At 40.8% G+C, this 26087-nt stretch overlaps 1 non-coding gene across 1 annotated transcript; it reads right to left on the bottom strand.

Annotated features, from left to right (window-relative positions):
* Positions 1-13934: 13934 nt before the first annotated feature.
* On the bottom strand, positions 13935-14009 carry Trnai-uau (transfer RNA isoleucine (anticodon UAU)). Its single transcript has one exon. It is a non-coding gene; the product is annotated as a tRNA-Ile (tRNA).
* Positions 14010-26087: the final 12078 nt, after the last annotated feature.

Here is a 26087-nt window from a genome sequence, read left to right on the forward strand (position 1 = left end):
TTGATATCTGTCAGCAGTATCTCCTGATGAGTCTTGCCACTGTAATTTATTCTGATGATAACAATTACAGTGAATCTAATATGATTTATTTTGTTAATTAGAAATCTAATTCTTGATTAATTTTCCTCTTTTTTCATCTGAATGTCACCATGTTCTAAAGCTGATTAAAATCTGGTAATGTTTTTACCCATTCTTCTAATACATGAACAGCCACCAAATTTCTCACTTTCAATGCACTTAATAAATCATTTCAGTCTCTCACAATCAAATAAAATATTGGTCTGGGGTCAGAATCGAGCAATGTTTTTTGAATGACAACATTTCTGCTTACTTATAAATTAGTATTAATGTTTCTATCGGGAAATCTCGAGACTCTTTTGATGCAAATATCATTTGCCCGGCCCTACTCTTCCGAATTCTTCAAAATAAAACTGCATGTGACCTCAGCTGGCAAAGTTTCATCTCTTAATATAAGATGCCCCCTATGTACTCTGTTAAACAATGCTAAAATGTTAATATCAGCAGCAACAGTTTAATCTGTGTATATAAGACGATCTAGTATGTTTTGAATGGCAAAAAAAAAGGTTCATGCCACCTGAATTCATCCCACCAACATCCACTTTCCTCAGTTCTGCAGGTGGGGATTCTGCTTGCAATATATTCTTTGTTCCTGTAAGTCCCCTCGCCCCTCCCTCAGTCAGCCACTATTCCCTCCAATGCTCTTGCTCCAGCCTCACACATGTTTCCTATCCCTCCAGAGCACCTGCATAGCCGTTTTCCTTCTCTGATTCTCTCACCTCCTCTTTAAACTGCATCTCCAACACAATACTGCATACATTCATAAGAACTCAACATGTTCAACACATGACTTACATAAAAGCCAGAGCAGCTGTTCCGGGAGGTACTCGATCAGGGACGGACATCCAGAGTTCCTGCAAGTTCCTTAAGCTTCCAACAGTAGTGAACGCCTCTCTGGCTAAGTCGCGCACTATGTCGTACTCATAAAGTTCCAGACGTTCCAAGCTGTCAGGATATCCTGGCAGCAACAATAAGAGGCACCTGTGTAACAACAGAAATGGGGCTTGTGAGAATTATTCATCCTCTGTCACACTTCAGAAAACCAAACAAACAGTCTACCCTATATTCCATCTCCAAATTAATGGTTCTTATCCTGTATTTGTAACACTTCCATGTTCAACTTTCATATTTACATCACTTGCCACTGAAATATGACATCATTAATATTATCACCACATTAATGTGCATCAAAAGTATACCCGTGAGTGACAAATTGTATTGCTATACATCAGACACAATGATGAGTGTCAGGGTACTAGGTATTAGCAATTCTGTTGGGTACAAAATAGTGTTTTCAGTGGACAGCTTTTAATGCTCCTAAGGCTTCAACAGAAACAGTACTTTTTTGACTTTACAAAGTGAGCATTCAATATTTATGACGTATATGCAACACCTGACAAGTTTGTGCTGCCATCTGTTGACTGCTCCTGCAACTCAGTACCAACTTAAATTATTCTCAAAGTATATAGGCAAACGGTCATGAGAATATACTGCCAAAATGAAAATCTTTGTATAAAATATCTTTACTTGAAAAAAGAGACAGCATTGGTCGTATATTTTTCTATTGCAAAATCGATTTTCTGTCACTGAGTGATCATCTTCAGTGCTATATTGTATAACAAATTGGGATGCACTGTTGTTACTAAGCTTACGGCAATCACATAGACTTGAGTCTATGTGATTGCCGTAAGCTTAGTAACAACAGTGCATCCCAATTTGTTATACAATATAGCACTGAAGATGATCACTCAGTGACAGAAAATCGATTTTGCAATAGAAAAATATACGACCAATGCTGTCTCTTTTTTCAAGTATACCTGTTACCTGGTCGTAGTGCACAAGACAACATGGAGTCGCCAATCAATAAAATATCTTTGTTAACAATTCATACAGACCACACAACATAGGTTTTCACAGCCAATGTTTAGAAGAGAGAACCGATAGAGGTACTCAAAGTACCCTCTACCACACACCATCGGGTGGCTTGTGGAGTATGGATGGGCTGTGCTCGACATGTAAAACTATTGTTTGACATTTCGTTTCCAACTGTGGAAGGTATCTTCAGAGGTAAATCTATGATTGGTAGGCTGTCTTTCACCTCAAAAGTTTTAACTGAAGAAACACATACTTAATTTTTTAAAATCTGCTCCTTCTTTTTGAATAACTATTTCTCACAAACTACAAACAGTGCAATCACAATTTCAATTTTCCTAAGACGGGAAAAGATTTAGATTTCAATGTTCCAACAGTTATGCACTAATTCAATTCGAGCACCATTTGTTACATCAAAATGAAGGCTCATTTCTGCCCACAGACCAATGAGCTGGTCTCTATCGAATTCTAACCGTCAACAATTTCACATATTAGAGAGTAGTAGGCATATGTAGGACGAAAACACTTTCTTGTGTAGACCAATGTATAAAAATTGCAGGGCCATAAGGTCTGGTGACCCAAGAACACTGCTGATAAACTGATCATCCACTCCTCCATCCTAGAGTGGTGCTATTCAGTGACATTGAACACGGTTGGAGAAGAAGCATGTGCCACCTTATGGGAGGACAACTTTACATGAATCACTTTCAAGTTGAGGAAACAGCCAGTTTTCTATCATATCTGGATACAAGATTCCTACAATGGTGTTCAATTTTATTAAAAAAAATACTTTCACTTTTGATGAGTCATTTGTGCTGAACAACTACCACAGGATTTTCACACTCCCAAAACCTAAATCTAGCATTATGCCAAATAACTGTACCAGAAAGATGAAAAATGGATTCATACTAAAAATATAATTGTTCAGAAAAAAATGTAATCTTCCATTTCCTCTAGAATTCCTGTGCAAAATTCGTATCTTTTGGTGTGGTCATCAGAATGGAATGTTTGCAACAATTCCATTGGATACAATTTCTGATGCAGACAGTTTCCTAGCTCATCATATCTCTAGTTGAAGGGTTTTAAGTTTATTGCTTGCTTGTCTCACGGATTTACTAGGGTGCCTTTTGTAAGTTGCACAGATACCTTTGACATCTTCACTCTGTGTGCAAGGATGTCCCACACTTTTCCATTCGCAGATGCACCCATTTTCTGTGATTTTCAATGGCTCTCGTACATTTGTTTACCAGCAGGCAGCGCTCTGTCAAATTGATATCAAAATACATGTTTCACACAAACAATGTGTAGTGCTTAAAGAATTTTAGTGTAAATTCTAGAACCACTCGGCCTTCCACCAACTCGAACACAAGATATTTTAGATGTGAGTAGGGAGAAAGGAACCCCATATATTGTGCGTCACCTGTCTGTGTGAGCAGGTCTAAAGTTTATCGTGAGAGGTCTGTAGACATGGCGGTCGAACGGCACCGGCGAGTACTTGTCGGTCGGTACATGGAAGTCATAATGAAATCACACGGCAGCCCCAAGGAACTTCTGTGTTATTCTGTGCTGTTTTTTAACTGTGACTATTGTTAGTGACGAAAGAGCAATTGAGTGGAAAAAGATTTTTAGTAACTTTTAACACAGACTTGCTAGAGGCAAGACAAGTTTATGATTTCTGTGGTTGTTAAACCAACTCTGTAGTACATGTGTCTTAATTGTGTCTAATTTAAGATGACAGGGGTGACTTACAAGAAGTCTAATGTTTATATTGAAAGTGTGAATTTGTTCTTGCACGTGGAGTCCAAATATACCGATGGTGTTGCTGAAAGAGCACAGTCTTAGAAGAGAAGGCCTATTAAAAAAGTTGTCACAAAATGTTAGATCATGGCGACCAGTGAAAAAGGACACAAAAAAACAGGAATTTTGAGACCAAAAAACTAGAAAAGTGGATGTTGTATGTTGCCATAGCAATAAACCAAACCTGATAAAGGATTTGCTCCGAGACTTTAGGACATGCTTGAGTATTGAAAAGAGAAAAAATTTGAATTGAGAAATAGTGAAGTTCCAGTGTGTTTCTCTAAGAAGAAATACACTGAGATCACTTTGACTAAGAAGATCTGGTGCAGGGAGTGGATAGTTCTCACACACATCAAGGGCACGCAGATGTGGAAACCAACAACCGACACCACTGGCATCAGTTGCTGTTCACCGGGGCTGATTACACATCCGCTCATCGACGCAGCCCAAATTCTACACCGGGTGAGTGTAAAACAGAACTTTATTGTTTTAATACAATGTGGTATGAACTGTTGAATGAACTTTATTAGTATTATTATAATGAAAGTTAATTTTTAGATGCTAACAAGGTGTAAAACTTGTTAAATTATGAATCAGAAACAGCAAGTTGGGGAAACTTCAGAACCAGTCATGGCTATGAAAATTAGTAAAGAAGGGCCACACTGGTCTGAGTTAGTAAATCTAATCAAAGCTCAAAATGCTACTTTAGGAAAGGAACTAAGTGTGACTTTAAGTGAAAAAACAGATGCCTAGAGTGAAGCTTTAAATAAAGAACTGGTCTCAGTAGACTCTCAAATAAATTTGTTGAATGCCAAAGTCAATGCACAGAGCAAAGAATTTAGTAATCCATGCGAAGGCATGGATGTTTTAAAGACTGAATTTGACACCTTGAATAGTAAAGTAGAGGATTTGAAATTAGACCTAAAGAGAGAATTAACCAATTCCTTGGACATTCACGTAAATCAACTGTTCACTGACTTTAGTCAGAAAGAGAATGATCAATTACAAGATTCAGCAAAAACGTTAGAATTTGATATTGCTGGAAAATGTAATACTGTAGAATCAGAAATCAATGAAAAGTTAGGATAATTTAAAATGTATGCAATGCTAAGTTTAATGCTGTAAAGCAGGGATGGCATACTTTGAAAGAGAGCACTGATAAGCATAGCGAATTAATGCTTGTCATTCAATCGCAAATTTCAGGTGTAGGTACATGAGTAGACAGTGTAGAAGGAAGCTTCAAAGAGAAGATAGCAAGCTCTGATATCATAAATGTAAGTAGTCTGGAGGAACAGGTACAAGAAATTATAGATTGGAAACTTACTGAGATGTAAACTTACTGAAATGTAAATTTGGGAATGCATTGCCTATGGCTTCTTCTGAACTTTCTGATACCGGGAAGGGCATAGGCGAACTCTGGAGAGAAGACAAAATATTCCAGGGAGAAGTAGAAAAATGAGGAACTTCACCCAATGTTGTGTTGACTAGTGAAGTGGTGACTGATTTGCAGTGGGGAGACTTTCAAAATAAGTTTAAAGAGAAATACTGGTCTGCCAGTGCACAAGAAAAGTTAATGTCAAATTGATGGGACCGGGGCTGTGTCATATGTCCCCTAGGGATGTTATCATTCTGAGTTGACGGGCGGAGTGACGACCGTCGGATCCCGAGTTTTTTCAGTGTTTCTTCCAAAATAGTTTTCCCACACTGAATTCCCTTCAAATCTTAAAACTATTGTCATCTATCCTTAAAATTTAAAATTATCCTACAATCTCATTACCTAGAAAACTGGATATGACTACAACTTAGGAGAATCACAGGATACAAAAGAAAGTGATCTCTAGACATGAAATGAAGGTGGGAATGTCCGTTCTGTAGGAGACGATTAAACACCAAACCTCCTCCGATGTCTCACTCAAGTACCTGAGGGGAGGTGGTATGGGTTTCCTGTCTCTGGGGCTTTCTTCTTTCTCTTCTCCAATCTTAGCAACCATTTCTGTTTATTTCCTTTCTTACTACTGATTTGAGGACCTATGTAATTTTTCCCTGTTTCCTTATTCATCTACTTCTATCATAGAAGTCCTTTCTGGTTGCCATGATTTCCAATAACCTTACCTTCAAATAAGAAGGCCGAAGAATCAGACTACATGAACACACATCTACATACATACAAAATTACATTTATACACAAACATTAAAATTACAGACAAGAAACCTGGCGCGATGTGAGAACCACCATGTGTTGTAGAGGAAAGAATGTGTGTACATAGGGAAACATACACATATACACTCCTGGAAATGGAAAAAAGAACACATTGACACCGGTGTGTCAGACCCACCATACTTGCTCCGGACACTGCGAGAGGGCTGTACAAGCAATGATCACACGCACGGCACAGCGGACACACCAGGAACCGCGGTGTTGGCCGTCGAATGGCGCTAGCTGCGCAGCATTTGTGCACCACCGCCGTCAGTGTCAGCCAGTTTGCCATGGCATACGAAGCTCCATCGCAGTCTTTAACACTGGTAGCATGCCGCGACAACGTGGACATGAACCGTACGTGCAGTTGACGGAGTTTGAGCGAGGGCGTATAGTGGGCATGCGGGAGGCCGGGTGGACGTACCGCCGAATTGCTCCACAGTACATCGATGTTGTCGCCAGTGGTCGGCGGAAGGTGCACGTGCCCGTCGACCTGGGACCGGACCGCAGCGACGCACGGATGCACGCCAAGACCGTAGGATCCTACGCAGTGCCGTAGGGGACCGCACCGCCACTTCCCAGCAAATTAGGGACACTGTTGCTCCTGGGGTATCGGCGAGGACCATTCGCAACTGTCTCCATGAAGCTGGGCTATGGTCCCACACACCGTTAGGCCGTCTTCCGCTCACGCCCCAACATCGTGCAGCCCGCCTCCAGTGGTGTCGCGACAGGTGTGAATGGAGGGACGAATGGAGACGTGTCGTCTTCAGCGATGAGAGTCGCTTCTGCCTTGGTGCCAATGATGGTCGCATGCGTGTTTGGCGCCATGCAGGTGAGCGCCACAATCAGGACTGCATACGACCGAGGCACACAGGGCCAACACCCGGCATCATGGTGTGGGGAGCGATCTCCTACACTGGCCGTACACCACGGTGATCGTCGAGGGGACACTGAATAGTGCACGGTACATCCAAACCGTCATCGAACCCATTGTTCTACCATTCCTAGACTGGCAAGGGAACTTGCTGTTCCAACAGGACAATGCACGTCCGCATCTATCCCGTGCCACCCAACGTGCTCTAGAAGGTGTAAGTCAACTACCCTGGCCAGCAAGATCTCCGGATCTGTCCCCCATTGAGCATGTTTGGGACTGGATGAAGTGTCGTCTCACGCGGTCTGCACGTCCAGCACGAACGCTGGTCCAACTGAGGCACCAGGTGGAAATGGCATGGCAAGCCGTTCCACAGGACTACATCCAGCATCTCTACGATCGTCTCCATGGGCGAATAGCAGCCTGCATTGCTGTGAAAGGTGGATATACGCTGTACTAGTGCCGACATTGTGCATGCTCTGTTGCCTGTGTCTGTTGTCTGTGGTTCTGTCAGTGTGATCATGTGATGTATCTGACCCCAGGAATGTGTCAATAAAGTTTCCCCTTCCTGGGACAATGAATTCACGGTGTTCTTATTTCAATTTCCAGGAGTGTAGGTATATAAACACTACTATGATTCCATATCGTGCAATTAACTATGGTGATTCTACATCGAGTGTACATAAGAAGGAGGCATGAGTAATGAAAGAGAACACAAGCAAGATTGGAGTTAATCGTGATGCTTACTTAAGAAAAGTCAGTGTATCAAATACTCTGTTAAATTGATGAATAGTAGGATAGTGAGACTTGAATTATAGGTATGCATAGTATATAATAAGGATATAGGAGTTGAGAGGTAGAGGAAGACTCCAGGGATTAAATGATGTATTATAAAAGTGAATGTGAAGTGTAAAATAGATTTATAGCTTTACCAGAAAATACTTAATTATAGTATACATTGAAATGTATACTAGGGTAATGAACCATGAGGCCTACTCAGAAAGGGTAAGGGGGGCATACCCGGCATTTACTAAGTATACACAACAGGTGTACCTCTATGGAGATAGGACGACCTGTGGCCTGAAAAATAGGAATGTTTTATAAAGGGGCATACCTACCAGAACGGAAAGAGGAAGTGCTCTCGAAGGTCAACCCACATGCAATGTATAGGTACTGATCCTAGGAGAAGGGGACAGTATCGTGACAGAAGTCACACATTTTATAGGGATTATTCTGGTAAGTTTGGATTCTGTGCACAACTAGCATTATTACATTTTATGGAAGTATATGAGTGTTAAAAGAACACTTTTATTTTTCCCAGAGTTCCTCCAAACGACACAAAAGTACGACAATTAGTACATACTTAGGAAAGGTAGTACAAAAGGTGATAACAGAAAGTAGGTTACTCATGTGTCATGAACACCTGGAGTTTACGATTGGAAATACAGTAGAAAAAAAAAGAGTTATCGTCCTCATGATTATTAAAAGAAAAAAAATTGATACTGTTGAAATATGAATTGTTATTATGTGTGACATTAATGTACATAATGACTGAATAAAATATCACATGTTCGTTTGATCTGAGAGGGGCGATATGTAGTACTTTGAGAATTTTGGCATAAATTCTAGAACCTCTAGTCCTTCCACCGACTAGAACACAAGATATTTTAGATGTGGGTGGGGAGAAAGGAAACCTATCAACTGTGCATCACCTGTCTGTATGTGTGCAGATCTGAAGTTTATCGTGAGAGGACTGTAGACACGGTGGTCGAACGACACCGGCAAGTACTTGTCGGTCGGTACACGGAAGTCGTAATGAAAGCACACAGCAGCACCAAAGAACTTCTGTGTTATTCTGTGCTATTTTGTAACTGTGACTATTGTTAGTTATGAAAGAACAATTGAGTGGAAAAAGATTTTTAGTAACTTTTAACACAGACTTGCTATAGGCAAGATATGTTTATGATTTCTGTGGTTGTTAAACCAACTCTGTAGTAAATGTGTCTTAATTGTGTCTAATGTGAGGCATCTCAGGTGACTTACAAGAAGTCAAATATTTATGTGAGAAATGACAATTTGTTCTTAATGAAAGTTGAAATATACCGACAGCGAGCTAAAAGCATTCTTCGATTACCTAATTATTTCGCAAGTAGGGAGAGAGAGTCTTTAAGGTTCCTGTAACCAGCATCATTCTTTGGAGAAGAAGTTTATAGAGATTCCAGAAGCCAGTTGTCCAGAGAAGAATATCGGCTGTGCATTCCCAAGTAAGTCGACTTGTGTAAGAGAAGTGGGGAGTTTTCACATACACTTCACACACTCTTAGTCATTAAAAACATTAGAAATGGACTCTAATTTTGCTAACTGCAGCACACAAAATGAATGCCCCCATGGTGCCTCCATTTTCCTACAAACAGGCAACAGCAGCACTGCACCTTCACTTGATCTTCTGTGTGAACTGATCAAAAGTTTCCACTTTTCTCTGTCTAGGAACACCGGAGTTGCATTTCTATCCTTTATAGTTTGTAAAAGATTAATCCCAGAAATATGCTATTCCTTTTTGAATAACCCTGTATTTTTGCAAGTGGCAGCTGCCCACTGTAGTCCTCGAAAATGACTGTCCTGTACGAGTCGAGGACTGACGAGCCACAGTGGAAGAGATGCTCTGCACTAGCTTTGAATACGAGTGGGTGTGCGATCAAGCACCGGGCACTCGACGACAGGTGGTACCAAGATGATAACCTGGGCACTTAAAATGCCCACGCTAATACTGGAGAATTTGTAAGACAAAACTGGAAGCACAGGCAGCTTCTCCTGTGACACGGCAACTGTGCTAACGTTTAACTGATTTCTGTAGTTCTGTTAGGGCCTGATCAGTTTGAGAGTTCACCACTATGCATCTTTACAAATCTTAACCTGAGAATGCAGTGTTTGCAATAACTTTGTGTTTCAGTGTGAAGCTTGTACCTCTGCCTGATATATGTTCCTCACTACTGGATAATAGCCAAGACAATGAGTCATTACTGCTGCTGCTACTATCTAAATAATTTAATTACATTTTTGTGATTTCAATGTGTCATTGCAAGATATAAAATATGCATTTGTGCTGATTTGAATCCATGAACAAAAGGTGAAAGGCGTTTATGGTTTTCTTCTCTCTCTCTCTCTCTCTCTCTCTCTCCTGAGTGTAAGGTTTATTTTGTTCAGGTATTGTTGCCCCATGTGTCAGTGTTATCAACCATCACTGCAAATACATGTGCTCACTGGACACTATCTATGGAAAATTCTTTACTGAATTTATTTTTTCATTTTGTGTGCATATTCTACAGGGAGTTATTTTATATAGTTTTGTGTCTTTTTGTGTGTGCATAACAAAGAAACAATGGTAGTCCAGGCCACAGTGATCCTGATAATGCTTAATTGTGGACAATAGTTAATGTATCAGAGACAAAGAGACTCTGAAATGTGTAACTGAACTGTAGTATACTGAATTTTTACACCCAACTGGTGGGGCCAGCTCTTGACATACAGTTAAACCCCTGCTTACACTTTTCAGTGGAATGACACAAAAAAAAGTGTAAGATGCTGTAAAGTGCAAAATACAGGAAAGCACTGGAAACACAACAAGTTGTTGTTGTTGTTGTTGTTGTTGTTGTTGTGGTCTTCAGTCATGAGACTGGTTTGATGCAGCTCTCCATGCTACTCTATCCTGTGCAAGCTTCTTCATCTCCCAGTACCTACTGCAACCTACATCCGTCTGAATCTGCTTAGTGTATTCATCTCTTGGTCTCTCTCTATGATTTTTACCCTCCACGCTGCCCTCCAAAACTAAATTGGTGATCCCTTGATGCCTCAGAACATGTCCTACCAACCGATCCCATCTTCTAGTCAAGTTGTGCCACAAACTTCTCTTCTCCCCAATCCTACTCAATACTTCCTCAATAGTTATGTGATCTACCCATCTAATCTTCAGCATTCTTCTGTAGCACTACATTTCGAAAGCTTCTATTCTCTTCTTGTCTAAACTATTTATCGTCCATGTTTCACATCCATAAATGGCTACACTCCATACAAATACTTTCAGAAACAACTTCCTGATACTTAAATCTATACTCGATGTTAACAAATTTCTCTTCATCAGAAATGCCTTCCTTGCCATTGCCGGTCTACATTTTATATCCTCTCTACTTCGACCATCATCCATTATTTTGCTCCCCAAATAGCAAAACTCCTTTACTACTTTAAGTGTCTCATTTCCTAATATAATTCCCTCAGCATCACCCAATTTAATTCGACTACATTCCATTATCCTCGTTATGCTTTTGTTGATGTTCATCTTATATCCTCCTTTCAAGACACTATCCATTCCATTCAACTGCTCTTCCAAGTTCTTTGCTGTCTCTCACAGAATTACAATGTCATCGGCGAACCTCAAAGTTTTTATTTCTTCTCCATGGATTTTAATACCTAATCTGAATTTTTCTTTTGTTTCCTTCACTGCTTGCTCAATATAGAGATTGAATAACATCAGAGAGAGGCTACAGCCCTGTCTCACTCCCTTCCCAACCACTGCTTCCCTTTCATGTCCATTGACTCTTATAACTGCCATCTGGTATCTGTTCAAATTGTAAACAGCTTTTTGCTCCCTGTATTTTACCCTTGCCACCTTCAGAACTTGAAAGAGAGTATTCCAGTCAACATTGTCAAAAGCTTTCTCTAAGTCTACAAATGCTAGAAACTTAGGTTTGCCTTTCCTTAATCTATCTTCTAAGATAAGGCATAGGGTCAGTATTGCCTCACGTGTTCTGATATTTCTACGGAATCCAAACTGATCTTCCCCAAGGTCGGCTTCTATCAGTTTTTCCATTCGTCTGTAAAGAATTCGCGTCAGTATTTTGCAGCCGTGACTTATTAAACTGATAGTTCTGTTATTTTCACATCTGTCAACACCTGCTTTCTTTGGGATTGGAATTATTATATTCTTCTTGAAGTCTAAGGGTATTTTGCCTGTTGCATACATCTTGCTCACCAGATGGTAGAGTTTTGTCAGGACTGGCTCTCTCAAGGCCGTCAGTAGTTCTAATGGAATGTTGTCTACTCCCGGGGCCTTGTTTCGACTCAGGTCTTTCAGTGCTCTGTCAAACTCTTCACACAGTATCGTTTCTCCCATTTCATCTTCATCTACATCCTCTTCCATTTCCATAATATTGTCCTCAAGTACATCGCCCTTGTATAGATCCTCTATATACTCCTTCCACCTTCTGCTTTCCCTTCTTTGCTTAGAACTGGGTATCCATCTCAGCTCTTGATATTCATACAAGTGGTTCTCTTTTCTCCAAAAGTCTCTTTAATTTTCCTGTAGGCAGTATCTATCTAACCCCTCGTGAGATAAGCCTCTACATCCTTACATTTGTCCTCTAGCCATCCCTGCTTAGCCATTTTGCACTTCCTGTCAATCTCATTTTTGAGACGTTTGTATTCCTTTTTGCCTGCTTCATCTACTGCATTTTTATATTTTCTCCTTTCATCAATTAAATTCAATATTTCTTCTGTTACCCAAGGATTTCTACTAGCCCTTGTTTTTTTACCTACTTGATCCTCTGCTGCCTTCACTACTTCATCCCTCAGAGCTACCCATTCTTCTTCTACTGTATTTCTTTCCCCCATTCTTGTCGATTCTTCCCTTATGATCTCCCTGAAATTCTGTACAACCTCTGGTATAGTCAGTTTATCCAGGTCCCATCTCATTAAATTACCACCTTTTTGTAGTTTCTTCAGTTTTAAACTACAGTTCATAACCAATAGATTGTGGTCAGAGTCCACATCTGCCCCTGGAAATGTCTTGCAATTTAATACCTGGTTCCTAAATATCTGTCTTACCATTATATAATCTATTTGAAACCTGTCAGTATCTCCAGGCTTCTTCCATGTATACAACCTTCTTTCATGATTCTTGAACCAAGTGTTAGCTATGATTAAGTTATGCTCTGTGCAAAATTCTACCAGGCAGCTTCCTCTTTCATTTCTTACCCCCAATCCATATTCACCTACTACGATTCCTTCTCTCCCTTTTCCTACTACCGAATTCCAGTCACCCATGACTATTAAATTTTCATCTCCCTTCACTATCTGAATAATTTCTTTTATTTCTTCATACATTTCTTCAATTTCTTCGTCATCTGCAGAGCTAGTTGGCATATAAACTTGTACTACTGTAGTAGGCATGGGCTTCGTGTCTATCTTGGCCACAATAATGTGTTCACTATGCCGTTTGTAGTAGCTTACCCGCTTTCCTATTTTCCTATTCATTATTAAACCTACTCCTGCATTACCTCTATTTGATTTTGTATTTATAACCCTGTATTCACCTGACCTGAAGTCTTGTTCCTCCTGCCACCGAACTTCACTAATTCCCACTATATCTAACTTTAACCTATCCATTTCTCTTTTAAATTTTCTAACCTACCTGCCTGATTAAGGGATCTGACATTCCACGCTCCGATCCGTAGAACACCAGTTTTCTTTCTCCTGATAACGACATCCTCTTGAGTAAAGTAAAAATGAATAAATTTATCTCACCATCATTCTCTTTATATTGTTCAAAATAAGAAATTATAAGAGTTTAAAATTTGCGTATTTAAAAAAAAATTAAATAATTGTTTTTGTTACTTTCTAATAGCAATTTGCTGTACTATTTCATGAAACCACATAAAAAAAGCATTCACATTCTAGTGTGAGACTTATTACTGGTAATCATTATAAAACTATGGTAAATAAAACTTGTAACACAATATTGGTTGACATACTAATGTTGGGAGTCTTTCATAAATGGAGAACAACAGACACAAAATCTACAGCTTGTTGTTGACAAGGAGGTCACTCGGTTCAGGGACATCCTGGGTGAGGAAAAGGATGGAAATTGTAATGTTATGGAATATCTTGAGGAGGAATATTTATGTCTGATGTGAAGTCGTACTGACATAAGACTGCGTGCCTAGTACGGATTAGTGTATTTTAAATTAAAGAAACAACAATTTGTGAAATCTGATTACAGAGTCTTCAAAAGTGAAGTTACAGTTAAATCAATAACATTAGCTGCTTACAGGGACAGTTGAAAATATGTGCCCCGACTGGGCCTCGAACCCAGGATCTCCTGCTTATATGGCAGACGCTCTATCCATCTGAGCCACCGAGGGCACAGAGGGTAGTGCGACTGCAGGAATTTATTGCCAGCATGCTGCCTGTGAGACCCACAGTCTCAACTTAAAGTCCACACACTACATTCGTAGTGCCCCTGCCATTATACCCATTTCTCGCGGCAGACAGTCCACCGAGTCCCGTAAGAGTTCAGGCAAATCATGTGCATCCGCACTGAAGGAGATCATTAGCCAGTTAGGCTTAAACGATATGAAGATGGCATCTGTTCTATCAGACATGTCTGAAAGAACAGATTCCATCTTCATATCATCTTCAAAAGTGGTGTCTTGTTTGTATAAATGACTGAAATTAAATCAGAGCTGTAGAAATACAAGACAATGTGCAGAAGCAAGCTTGCTATTATTGTCAGATCATGATCATCATTCAGGAAGTGCCTCAGCATACTCTCCCACCCTTCCAAACACTGCGAACCTATAATACAGTTGGCTGTGACCCAACATGATGACAATGAAAATCTTGCTTACTATGCTAACGCTGTGTTACATGATTATTAAATTTGTGTAGAGTCTGCATTTTCTGCTTTGTTCCGAAGTTGACTTTGAGCAGGAATACAATGCACTTTTTGCACATATCTGTATGAAAAGCAATGGTAAAGGTTGTGATAAAGTCAAAGAAAACTTAAAATGTGGGAAATGTTGTAAAACAAAATCATTAACAACAGGAAAGTACTGAATTGAGAGAACATGACTCCTGGTGGTACTGACAAAAATGAATATAAAAAGCACGAAAATGTAAAATGTGATAATGTGAAAACAGGGTTTTACTGTATTTATTTTTGTGAGTGTAGCGTAACATTCACACAGTGACACTTTCATATGTGAGCTGCAGTAGAAAGCCATTTTTGGCAACTGCTTCACAATAAAATTATGTAGTACCTAAGTATTCACTCCACTACAAGCTCACACTGTAGCACGTGCAGTTCCCTCGCACATGAGTTGCTAAGTTTCAATAATGAGCAGCAAAAAGTAGAAGGGAAATAAATGATGAGAGAATATTGCTGATGTAAATGGAAAAGTAATGGGCCCAAAATTGTGCCCTGAAGGATGCATGTTCCAAAAACTGCCTCATCTACAGGCTGTGTGTACGCAATCAATCGACAGTGGCTTTTGTTAAATGTTAAATTATAAGTGCCCATTCTGAAATGAATCATTCTGCCCATTAATTTCACTACAAAACCCCATCTACAGACTAATGTGGGAAAAAAGAAAGAGAGAGAGAAACCTAAAATGTGCGAGTGAGACAGTTCTGCTGGGTACTGCTGAATTGCACAGAACTGAATTGGGCACAACCTTTAAATACAATGGCACTATTAGCTATGAGGGGAAGTAATTCCATAAAAAACATGACAGAAGATGTTTGAAGACATAGATATGTTTACTGAACTACACCTATCTTAAAAGCACTGTAGCAATAATTATATGTCTTCTTAACCTTTTGTATCTTGTGGCCCAATCCATATGTAAGGGTTAAATAAGCCAAATGTCTATTATAAAGTGTGAAAATATTGAACATACAATCGTATGAGGAGAAGCAATAGCACTCACCTCGTTCCATCCATTGTCCACTTTATTCGTAAGGACTTGAGGGTGTTCTTCTTGGCATTCAGAAAGTACTTCAGATCATCCATATTGACAGACATACGCCCGAAGTCAATCTCTACTACTCGGGGGCACCCGTCACCCAAAGACTGCAGCACATAGGGGTGCACGACATGAGTATTTAACACATCTCTCTCTTGCAGACGCAGCACGCGGAGGTGCTGTAGATGAGACACTGCCACTGAAAATCTCTTGGTCTTCAGCAGTCCGTCAGATGCCATCAGTGTCTGTATTCTGGAGCACTGCTCGACCAAATTCTTCACGTCTGCAACTGCACAGTTCCTGTAGTATAGTAACACTTATAAGCTAGAGAGTGGGATAAACTGAAACAAAAGAAGCACTATTAATGGTCGTTTAAAAAGATGCTTCCTGTCTCTTCTGAAGCACCTAACCAATTTCCAGCAACAGAAGTTGCACAGCAACAAAATAGACAGCCACAAAGGAAGTCAGTAATCATGATGAATAAAAGGAAAACACTCCCATCATCCACATTCACCAAACTGACTTCTTGTCAGCTAACAGAAGGCTGCTATTCACTACAAACAGGTTTCCTCCCTTCTGATGACTCCCGAGTTGGTTCGTATTGTCAATGTCACAGCTGCTTGCACCACCGTGTGTCTTTTTGGATCCCAGAAAACACTCTGACTGGCCTACATTTCAGAACAACTGAACTCTTCTCTTTTTTCCTCATTGTTAATTGACTATGTGCCACCCCAGTAATCATATATACATTGAGACAAAGTAGTTACTGGGAAAAATCTCAATGGATTAGAATGGAAATATATTAGTGGAATTTCCTCCGTTTAGAAGGAGTCTTTTGTAATGACAGTGATAACTGGCATAAATGCTTACTATCAAAAAGGTGCATTTAGGTCCATTTTGGTTTATTTAATGGTTTTTATTGAGTTGTTTTAAGCTGTAATATGACACCAATGCAACACCCGGCCTCCACTATTTTAAGAAACAAAGTATCATGTATAAAAACAGCATCAAATGCCTGATTACATATGAGTTAATGTGTTAAATATGTAATGTTCAGCAGGTAAACAAGAAAAAGTTTAGAAAAGGTTTGAAATCATGTTTGAAGTATTCTGAAAGTCACTGACTGTTCTAATTATCAAACACTGGAGGAGTGCTGTTTGGATAACTTTTTTCCGTTTTAAGCAAAAGGCAGTTTTTCACATATCTCAGTGCTTATGATTAAATATCTCTCTGGATATCACAAGATATGTTTAATTCAGTTGACAAAAGGAGAAAATATAAAAATCCAGCAAATGAAGCAGCTGAAGAGGGAGTACAAACATCTAAAAAATGAGATTAACAGAAAATCCAAAACGGCTAAGCATGAATTGTTTGAAGACAAATGCAAGGGTACAGAAGTATCTAAAACCCGGCAAAAGACAGATACCACCTGAAGGAAAGTTAGAAAGACATTTTCAGAAAAGGAAAGCATCTGTACAAATAACAAGAGGTCAGATGAAAAACCAGTCCTAAGCAAAAAGGGAAAGGTGAATGGTGGAAGGAGTATGCAAAAGGTCTACACAAGGGAAATGAACTTGAAGGCAATATTATGATAAAGCAGAGGATACAGATGAAGATGAGATGGGAGATAACATGCGATACTGTGAGAAGAATTTGACAGAGTGCTGAAAGACTTAAGTGGAAACAAGGCCCCTAGAATAGACAACATTCCCTCTGAACTAATGATATCCTAGGGAGAGCCAGCTATAACAAAACTATTCCACCTAGTATGTAAGATATATGTGACAGATAAAGTACCCTCAGACTCCAAGACAAATATAATAATTTCAATTCCAAAGAAATCAAATGCTGACAAGTCTGAATATTACCAAGCTATCAGTTTCATAAGTTGTGGTTCCAAAATACTAGCACGAATTCTTTTCAGATGAATGGAAAAACTGGTAGAACTCAACCTCAGGGAACATATTTTTGGATTCCAGAGAAATGTAGGGATGCCCAATACAATACTGACCCTATGACTTACCTTAGAAGATAGATTAAGGAAACGCAAGCGTACACTTATAGCTTTGTATATTTGCAGACAGCTTTCGAAAATGTTAACTGGGATACATTCTTTGAAGTTCTGGAGGTAGCAGGTGTAACACATCAGGAGCAAAAGGTTGTATACAACTTTTACAGACACCAGGTGGCAGTTTTGAATTGAGAGGCATGAAAAGGAAGCAGTGGTTGAGAAGAGAGTGAGACAGGGTTTTAGCCTATCCCCGATGTTGTTCAGTCTCTACACTGAACAATCAGTAAAGAAAACTACAGAAAAAATTGGAGTAGGAATTAAAATTCAGGGAGAAGAAATAAAAACTTTGAGGCTTGTCAGTGACACTGTAATTCTTTCAGGCAACAAAGAACTTGGAAGAGTAGTTGAACTGAGTGGATAGTGTCTTATCAAGAGAAGATAAGATAAAAAGTAAAACAAAGGTAATGGAATGTAGTCAAATTAAATCAGGGGATGCCAAGGGAATTAGATTAGGAAATGAGACACTGAAAGTAGAAGATGAATTTTGCTGATGAGGGCTTAAGTAGAGGATATAAACTGTAGACTGGTAATTGCAACAGAACTAGGGAAAAAAAGAAATCTGTGGCATAACTTGACTAAAAGAGCTCACTGGTTGACTGGACACATTCTGAAAAACCAAGCAATCACCAGTTTAGTACTGGAGGGAACTATTGGGGGTAAAATCATAATAAAATAAGAGAAAGCAGATCTCACACTGAAAGATTTATGTGTTTGTTATTCCTGCACATTGTTTGAGAGTGGAATGGTAGAGAAGTAGCTTAAGTGTGGTTCTATGAACCCTCTGCCAGGCACTTAATTGTGAATTTTAGAGTAATTGTGTAGGTGTAAATGTAGATGTCAAACTGATGTGCAGGGTGTACATAAAGTCCAGGAAAACTTTCAATTATTTATTGCATAAGAACTAAACATTGTACAGATGTCATACATATTGCATTTTGAAGAGTTTTTTTCCCCCCACACAAAAAAAAGTCACACAGAGTGAGATCTGGTGATCGGGGAGGCCATTTCGTGCAACAGCTGTCCCCTTCTATAGCATGGCCGATCCATTGATGCAATAGCTCCATGTTCAGGTACCCGCGAACTTCACAATGAAAATGGGATGGAGCCCCATCCTGCTGAAAGATGAATGGAGAGTCCGATTGCATTTGAGGCATCAGCCATTTCTGCGACATGTCCAAGTAGGAATATCCAATGACAGTGCTCTCGCCCAAAAGGAATGCCCCGTACAGTTTTTGACGTGACAAGGCACAAAAAACATTTACCTTTGGGGAATCATGCTCAAACTCCATGCATTCATGTGTATGCTTTGGATCCCAGATTTGACAATCAAGCCTGTTCATTTTCCCCATTAGTGTGAAAAGTGGCTTCGTCGCTAAAAATTAAGCAATCAACTATGCCATCCCCATCCTCATTCAATTGTCTGCAATTGCAAACTTAACTCAAAACACTTGTTTCTGTCATCATCATTGAGCTTCTGCACTAGTTCCAATTTGAATGATTTCATAAACAGCTTCTGTCGTAGGACTTTCCACACTGTCATTGGAGCCATTTCGAGTTCACAGGATGCACAACATACCGATTTCTTTGGACTCCTTACAAATGTCTCTTGTACTCCTTTCGCACGCATTCACTTCACTCACACTGGGATGTCCACTTCTCTTCGCCGGGCCAAGCAACCCGTCTTAACGAATTGGTTTTGCCAGTGGTAAATGGCCTTCTTTGTTGGTGGTTTCTTACCATACTTGGTTCTATGAACAGCTGTAGCACACTTGTTTTTGTCAAACTTCCACACACAGAAAGCTCGCTCTGTACCTGAATTCGCCATGTTTGCGACTAGTGCTGACTATCGGCAAATTACCAAACTATGCTGTGGCAGTATACATCAAAAGAAACTTTCGGGGTTTCTCTTCAAAATGACATATATATGATATCTGTACAATGTTTGATTCTTGTGCAATAAATAATTGAAACTGTTCCCAGACTTTATGTACACCCTGAATATTGCAGTTACTTGGAGATGACGAGGCCTGCACAGGATAGAATACCTGTAGTATGAAGAGCTGCATCAAACCAGTCTTCAGACTGAAGATATCAACAACAATATCTCCTAATATATCTGTGGTAGAATGATATAATTTTTCAGGTAAATTCAGTGTTATATGTGGATACTGTCTGCAAAATGTGTTGAAAATAAAGTTTGTAGTGAAGAAGTATTAAATTAAAAAGCCATGCCTTATGTGGGTGTTTTACTGCAGAACAGTGAAAATGCGATAAGTGATGAAGTTTTTTCCTTTTGTTATTTTGTGTGTGTGTGTGTGTGTGTGTGTGTGTGTGTGTGTATTGGTTATTTTGTTAAACAAACGGTGAGCGGGGGGGGGGGGGGGGGGGGGGGGGGGGGTTAGCGAAGCAAGGGGGACCAAACTGCGAGGTCATTGGTCACTTGTTCCCGAAGGACAACCAACACTACTATGGACAAAACATGAAAAGAAAACTACAGACAGAAGCAGGAAGCAGGTAGGAGGCGTAAAAAAAAGAGAGCAGATGACCACGGCTGGCCGATCACGAGAATAAAAAAGAAAAGCCAACCACTCTGCGACACATTCAAACATCCACCCTAAAAGCATTAGAGTGGAGAACACAAAGGGACAAAGTACATGCACGAAAACATACACAGAATGATAAAACATTAAATGAAATTAGCTGATGAGGTGTTGTCAGCTAAAATAAATGGCAACGAGTCCGTTAACTGAAGAGTCCATTGCAGGGCACCCAAAGAAGGGCAGCTCGCCAAGATATGGGCCACTGTCAGACGGGTGCTGCACCGACACTGAGGTGGGTCATCACAGCGCAGGAGGTGGCCGTGTGTCACCCAAGCGTGGCCAATGCAGAGCAGGCAGATAACCACAGAGTCCCTGTGAGAGGCCTATGTGGAGGACTGCCACACATTCTTAGTCTCCTTAGTGCCACACAGTTTGTTGTGCGTACTGAGGTTATGCCATTCTGTCTCCCAAAGCCACAATACCTTGCGGCGTAGCACTAAACGCAGGTCAGTTGCAGAGAAGCCGATCTCCGTAAGCAGTTTCCGTGTAGCCTGTTTGGCCAGCCTGTCGGCAAGTTCGTTGCCTGGGATTCTGACTTGACCGGGAGTCCAGACAAACACCACTGAACGACTGGACAAGGGTAGCACTGGTCGATAGCTTGTAGGCTACTCAAGGAGTAAGTACACAGAAGAAACAACTCCCCAGGGCATGAACGGACGTGCACAAGAGCATGAGATAAAGCCACCAGCTCACCAGTGAAAACACTGCAGCCATCGGGCAAGGAATGATGTTCAATATGTCCTCCACGGACATACGCAAAGTCGACATGATCGTCAGCCATTGAGCCGTCGGTGTAAACCACTTCGTGGCCTCGGTACGTGTCAAGAATCGAGAGGAAGTGGCAGCAGAGAGCCACAGGATTAACTGAGATCTTAGGGGCTTGTGAAAGGTCCAGACAAAGCCACAGCTTAGGTTTACACCGTGGAGGTGTGTGTGAATGGGCCTCACGTATAGGTGGTGAAGGCAAGGAATCCAGTTTGGAATGAAGGGCTCGGACTCAAACTCAATTGTAAGCCCTGACCTGAGCTGCATATGCGGCAGATGAACCGCCATGGGTGGGAAAAGGAGATGGTAATTTGGACATGCAGGAGAACTACGAATGTGTGCAACGTAACTGGCTGGTCACCGGACTCGTCCTAAAACCTCCTGTCACTAGGCAAATGCCACAGTGGTGAACTGCGTCAAGTAAACACAATGCTGATGGCACCACTGAACCATAAACCAGATTCCCATTGTCAAGGCGGGATTGAACAAGGGCTCTGTAGAGCTGCAGCAGTGTAGAGAGATATGCACCCCAGTTGGTGTTGTTCAGGCAGTGGAAGGCATTGAGGTGCTGCCAGCACTTCTGCTTAAGCTGACGAAGATGAGGGAGCCAAGTCAATCGAGCATCGAACACCAGTCCTAAGAATCGATATGTCTCCACTACAGTGAGTGGATTGTCATGAAGGTAAAGTTCTGGACACCAACAGAAGTGCATAACACACGAGCTTGCAAGTGAAAACTAGAAACCGTGGATGGCTCCCTGTAGGTGCCATTCCACAACACCAGTACTGGTGGAGCAGTACAATATGCAGAAGTCTTCTGCATGCAGAGGAGGTGAGACGGACTGCCCTACAGCTGCTGCTAGACCATAAACGGCCACTAAAAATAGAGATACACTCAATACAGAGCCCTGTGGGACCCCATTCTCCTGTATATGGGGGAAACTATGGGAGGCACCAACTTGGACATGGAAAGTACAAAATGACAGGAAATTTTGGATAAAAATCGAGAGGAGGGCACGGAGATCCCACTCATATAATGTGACAAGGATATGATGTCACCAGGTCATGTCGTACGTTTTTTGTAAATCAAAAAAGACAGCAACCAGGTGTTGGCATTGGGAAAAGGCTGTTCAGATGGCAGACTCGAGGGACACAAGATTATCAGTGGTAGAGTGACCCTGGTGGAAGCTGTTCTGACACAGAGCCAGTAGACCACGACTGCAGGACCCAACCCAACCGCTGACACACCTTACATTCCAGCAGTTTACAAAGAACGTTGGTGAGGCTGATGGGCCAATAACTATCCACATCAAGCAGGTTTTCACCAGGTTTAAGCATCGGAATGATGGTGCTCTCCCGCCATTGAGATGGAAAGATGCCTTCGCACCAGATCTGGTACAAGATGACAAGGAGATGTCACTTGTAGTCAGATGAGAGATGTTTAATCATCTGACAGTGGATCTGATCTGGCCAAGGAGCAGTGTTGGGACCATGTGCAAGGGCAATGAGGAGCTCCCACTCTGTACATGGGGCATTACACGATTCACTGTGGCGTGTAGCAAATGAGAGGACTTTCCATTCCAGCCACCACTTGAGAGTCCGAAAGGCTGGGGGGTAATTCTCTGATGGAGAGGCTCGAGCATAGTGTTCAGCAAAGTGCTCGGCAATTGTGATTGCATCAGCAGATAACACGCCATTAATGTTAATACTGGCGCAACACCTGTTGGGGTCTGGTACCCGTGTGTGTGTGTGTGTGTGTGTGTGTGTGTGTGTATACAGTCTGGATAATTTGTGTGCTCTGTGTTATGCAGCCTCAAGAAGTGCATAGTTTTGAACTGTAATACTTGTTTTATTATCTTTGACTTAGGATTATACCTCTCAATGAGTATATTATGACAGCATTTTGTTTTAAGTTTGGACAGTAATTACATGTAGTACTGAAAATCAAATGTCCTTTGCCCCTGTAAGCTGTTAGGCAGCCAATCTGCAATGGGGACCACTGCCATGTGAGATCTGACAGCAGAGGCCCAACTTTGGCATACATTACTATGAGCTTTGTGGCCATATAATGCACTAACATTTTTGAATTAAAGCAAGCAAAAACCAATGCCACAGATATCTGTAATAAGCTAAACATAAATTATGTTTCATCCACAAAACAAAACAGCAACCTATTTATGCATAAGAAAGGCAAAGCTGGCTACTTTGGCTCCTAATATCCAACATCGGTATTTGCAAGTAGACGAAAAGTGGCAGAAAGGTGAAGAGAAAGCTAACAAGACTTAGGGGCAGCCAGTTCACTGACCCTCCCCCCCCTCGCCCCCTCACCCCACCCCCACCAACAAAAAAAATTTTAAAAAAAAGCATCGGTAAACACTGTATGTTTTAAACAGCAGTCTGTTTTACTTCTTTCCAACATGATAATTCCCATGCACATGTGTACAGCAGTCGCTTTTGTTGAGAGAAAGCCCAATTTCCTAAAGAGCTGATTTGTTGACTCACAATTTCTTCACGCATCCCCGTTCATGTTTTTCTGGACTGTGTTTTGATGAAGATGTGAAGTAAGTCATTACTAACTGGTTTTGATCACAGGTGACAAATTTGTATGACTGTTTGCAAAACTGTCCCCCCCAACATGGGCCTCCAAAGTGAGTCACAAATGTACAAAACTAGCAGAAGCTACTTATTAAGGTGATCTGAAAAATTTTCGGCCTAATCCTTATATCGCAGCACTAAGTGCACAATTCTTGCCCTCTGGAGATCTGCAGAACTTAAGAAGTTCTGTGTGAAACTACAAAGCAATTCAGACCAGTAATTGGCTGTAGACAGCTGTCTGAACTAGTTGTGGTGAGTGAATTCTCAGTAATACAGAAAGTCAGGTATCGTGAAGTGCTACAGTTATTTTGCTAAAGAAGGCTCAAAACCAACAAAATTCATTTCACCAAAGTGTACAGTGACTCGACTGCCAAATTTAAATGAGGCCAGGAGAGTCTCCAAGATAATCCAGTAGACGGACACCCAAAATCTGCAAATACACCAGAAACTGTTTAAGAACGACATGATATGATCTCGGTAGATCAGTATACCGAGAGGTGTAAAATTGCTAAGTTGTAAGGATTTCAGAAGAAAGTGTCAGCTACATTTTGTCGGATGAATTCTGCATGAGAATACTTTGTGTAAGACTGTTGCTCAACCTGTTAACAGTGATTCAGAAATGAATTCACATGACAATTTCTGAACATTCATAAAATAATAATAAAGTGACTTTGTGTGATAGTGTGTGAAATGGATGAAACATACCTTCACCACTGTACACCAGAATCACAATAGTAAACAGAAACAACAGAAGGCAGTTCTTCAGTTCTAAAGAAGGGGAAGATGATGTCATCAACAGGAAAGGGCATAGCATCAGTTAATCAACTATTGTTAAAAACATAAAACAATAACTGTGCAGTAATATTCTAACTTTCTAATCGATCTGGATGCAAACATCTGAGAAAAGAGAGCTGGTTTTCCTTTAGACATTCACGTGTGCAGTAAAGTATCTCTGTAGCAGAAAACTGAGTGATCTGCACCATGGACTCTTGCAATGCCCACCCTGTCCCCACACTTGGCTCCCTCAGAACTCCATCTCTTCCCATAACATCATGTTCTCTCCGCTGCTTAGTATATTTTGTCCAACTGAGAAGCAAATGCAGCTGTAATTAGTATTTTACATTAGTTCGAGAGGAACACCCACAGATGCCATACTGTCACTGAAACACTACTGGTTAAAGTGTATTAATGTCAAAGGAGATTATGTTGAAATGCAAAAGTTTTTGAGGATATAAATTCTCATTTTCACTAACAGGCTTAGAACTTCTTTTTTTTTTTTTTTTTGTGGAGGCAATAGTGTAATGTGGGAGAATTTAGACACAATTCTTGGCATACTGATTTGTATCCAGCTATGTTGTATAGTGACTCAGGAACTTAAATTCTCCACCAATTACCAATTTCAAAAGTGAATACATTTAAAGCTTCACCAGCAGAAATTCTGAAGTATCCCATATTGAAACCATAACCATTGGAGACAACTGTGTCCACTGCTTGTCTCTTTCTGCAGCTGACACATTTATAAGCAGAAGACTATTGCTCTAATAAGTTCAGGAAAAAAGTTTTATATCTCCTTAGAAGTGAATGGTTCCACTGTGTAACAATTGGTTGGCTTACTTGCTTGCAGATATTTATAAAACAGAAGGGTAACTAGAGAGATAATCACCAGTACAAAGTGAAGACTTTAATATAAAGAATGACAATATTTTGAAAAGGATAGACTTCTACTCAGCATATAGTGGAGATGAGTTGCAGATGGGCACAACAAAAAGGCTGCTAAACAAGTAAGAAGCTGTCGGTCAAAAGGCCTCCTTCTGAAGTAGACATCCACCCTTCCACACTCATCCATCCCACCCACCCACACGCAACTCACTTGCACACGACCGCCGTCTTGAGCTGCTCGGGCCAGGTTGCAAGCTACTGCTGAACAAGATGGGAGAAAATCTGAGTGGTGGAAGTGAGGAGGAAGCTGGGGGCAGGAATGGGAGGGATGGCAGGACAGGAGTGGGGGACATAAAGTGCTGCTTGTGGGAGCATACAGGGACGAGGTGAGGAGAGGGTAAGGCAGCTAGGTGCAGTCAGGAGAGTAGAGAGGGGCCAGGGGTTGGGGGAGAGGATGGGGAAGGAGAGTGGAAAAGGAAGAAGTAAAAAGACTGTGGGTGTGTCAGTGGAATAGATGGCTCTGTAGCGCTGAGAGATAACGAGCAAGGAGATAGGTGGGTGAAGGACAATGGACAATGGCTAACGAAGCTTGAGGCTGGGATTGTTATTGGTACATAGGATGTATTGCAGGGAGAGTTACCACCTGCAAAATTCAGAAAAGTTGGTGTTGTTAGGAAGGACCCATGTTAGGGAGTATCCAGATGGCACAAGCAGTGAAGCAGTAATTAACATGAAGAATGTCCTCATGAGCAGCCTGCTCAGCAACTGGGGGGGTCCAACTTTTTCTC

The sequence above is a fragment of the Schistocerca cancellata genome, chromosome 7 (assembly GCF_023864275.1).
Source record: "Schistocerca cancellata isolate TAMUIC-IGC-003103 chromosome 7, iqSchCanc2.1, whole genome shotgun sequence".
Taxonomy (NCBI): Eukaryota; Metazoa; Arthropoda; class Insecta; order Orthoptera; family Acrididae; genus Schistocerca; species Schistocerca cancellata.